This window comes from Hippichthys cyanospilos, chromosome 15 (assembly GCF_059441005.1).
Source record: "Hippichthys cyanospilos isolate Australia breed blue-spotted pipefish chromosome 15, RoL_Hcya_1.0, whole genome shotgun sequence".
NCBI lineage: Eukaryota > Metazoa > Chordata > Actinopteri > Syngnathiformes > Syngnathidae > Hippichthys > Hippichthys cyanospilos.
The window spans coordinates 6,067,280-6,070,000 of record NC_142383.1 but is presented as its reverse complement, the minus strand read 5'-3'; positions in this window follow the sequence as shown (position 1 = coordinate 6,070,000).

Below are 2,721 nucleotides of genomic sequence, written 5' to 3'. Positions count from 1 at the left end.
GGGGAACTTATTTTTTTGTTCCACGCATAAACTGTTGTTATGGGTCACAGGCAAAAATCAGTATTACTGTGTATAAAGAAGCCAAGGGAAAATGGAACAGATCTCCAAAAGCCAGGGCCTTGCAGATGAGACATTCTTATATCCCTCCAAAAACAAATAGATTGTCATCATTTACACTTTCAAAAGAAGAGAAAATAAAATGATGGCTTCAGTAAACGTTTGGGCACAAATCGATGTTTATACCTCGCACTGCCTTCATTGGCAAGTATCACAGCTCGTAAGTGCTTTTTGTAGCCAGCAAAAGTAATTCAGTTCTTGTTTGAGATATCTTTGCCCATTCTTCCTTTCCAAAGTTCTTTCAGCTTTTTATTTTTTTGGAGTTGTCTGTTGTGTATGGTGTTTAAGTCTAAATCAGCTCATTCATAATGAAATGCAAACAATGAATCTTAGAAACGCATTTTGTTTGCATATTCTGGTTATTTAAAAAAAATCTGGGCGAGACAGAGTTTCACGCTCTTAAAATGTTGCTGTGACTGCTCATGGCTGCGATATGAATTGGTTTGAATTGGGCAGTAGCGGAGAGATGTTCACGTACAAATTTGGGGCCGGATTGATCCCTGTTGTTTGCCATTCATGATTTATTTACAATGATTTTGAATGGACAAATGTTGCCTGTTTTTTCCCCACTTCATGGCAAGATGGAAAGGGGTGCTGCCATGTTGCTCATTTCAAGGGGGCATTTTGAATTTGATTAATTGATTGGTCCCCTCCAAAAAAAGATACAATTGAAAATGTAAGTTAATACCCTATTCCTGATATAAAAATACATAAATTGAGCTTGTTAGTGCTAAACGGATCATCCAATAAATCTTTGAGATTGAAATTACCAGGTCTTTCCAGATGATTGCGAACCATAAAAGGCAGTGTCAAATTTAAGCTTTCCAAAGCAAGCAGTGTATGCTAAAAATTCTGCACCGTGTCCATTATTCTGGTTTTGTTATTTTGGGTCAAATTGTAGAAGAAAAAATACACTTTTCACAACATAATCATATCTCGTCTATAATTTTATGCCTTTTGGAGATTTTTCCAACATTCCTCTGCTTTTTTAATGCACAATAAATATTTTTTTTACCTGTGGCACCACACTGATGATCCCCACTGAATAAAGCATAAGTGTGTTTATGTTTACCACCACCGTATGATGAATGCATCAATAATGCATCCATTGTAAAGCATCTTTTAGTGTATAGGGTTATATAAAAGTGATGTATCATTATTTTTTTATTGTAATTATTATTATTACTACAGAAGTACTACTTTATAAGTATAAGAGCCATCCGTTTCCCTGGTCATTAAGTAAAACATCCATTGAATGCTCATCTATTTGTGTTTTAGGATGGGGTCATCCAGAGTGTGTTGTAATATCTCTGTTGCTATGTAGCCTTAAAGACAGTACCACGGCAACAGTCGATTTTCTACCACACCATTCTTATGCCTCAGTCTCCAGGCATGACCAATCAGAAAATCGTTTTCATATTTAATTCGTATCCATCTTTTTTTCTATACTGCTTGTCTTGTCACTGAGGAGCTGACTCAGGGCGACAGGTGAGGTACACCCTGGACTGGTTACCAGCCACCTTATTTTGATTTGTTCAATGAAATAAATTGACAATTTTGATCTGTTTTGTTATTTTTATGAGGAAAAAGAAGCCATCTTTCCTCCTATTTGGATGTTCAAAGCAAACCTCTATTCACACAACGTTATGTATACAAAAAAGCTGGCACCAAGCGCCCATATTTGCCAGCCAGCAAACGTATGGCATCCGCTTCATCATTCAGCTGCAACGCTGACCACTAACTAAAGAGTTCTAGACAAACGTCAGGCCGTCACATGAATCTTCAAGGGAGATCTGTCATCTTATTGGCTAGCTGTAATTCCCATAGACTCCCCCTTTCCACCTCCTCCTCCTCCTCTCAATTCCTTGTACATGTTTACTTGGTGTGATCGGAGCCAGTGTCTGTTCAATCACTGAAAAAGAGTGTGCACTGAATGACTGCACTTCACATTGGTCTTATCGCAGGTAAGTTGCTGAGCTTTTCATTCTTAAGTGAAAGGGCTCCTAAAATGCCATGACCTTGTTTATAAACAAATCCAAATGTTTTTGAGTGCTAATATAGACATTTTGAGAGACGGGCAGTACTTGTAATAATAATGTTTAAAATAGTATGTATTGGCCAATGAAAAGCATGAATCTCCATTTTTATTTTGTTTCCTTTGATGCAACCCATCCCTTTAGCATTTGGAGTGTTAAACTGGGCATGACAGAATTTCACTGGTTTTTATGTAAAATCTCATTAATTAATTTTTATTTGTATACATATTACATGATAAAAATACATTAAGCTAAACACATTAAGCTAAGCTCTAGGTATACAATGCAGTTGATATGTAGTTTAATAACAGTGCAATTTTAAAATGTTAACACATTCTGGCTGCTTTTCCTTGGATGGTGACCATAGGTACATTTAAAAAAGAGTGAAAATGTACATGTGCAGTAGGTTTTTTTTAGGTTTGTATTTCTATTTTTATGTCCAATCTAACTTTTTTATGTTATTGTTTGGTTTCATATTTTTTCATTGTGCAGCATCCTACATTCTAAGTGTCGGTTAAATGCATTTCAAGTTGGGTAATTGCACTGTTCTTTGTTGTTTGATTTCACA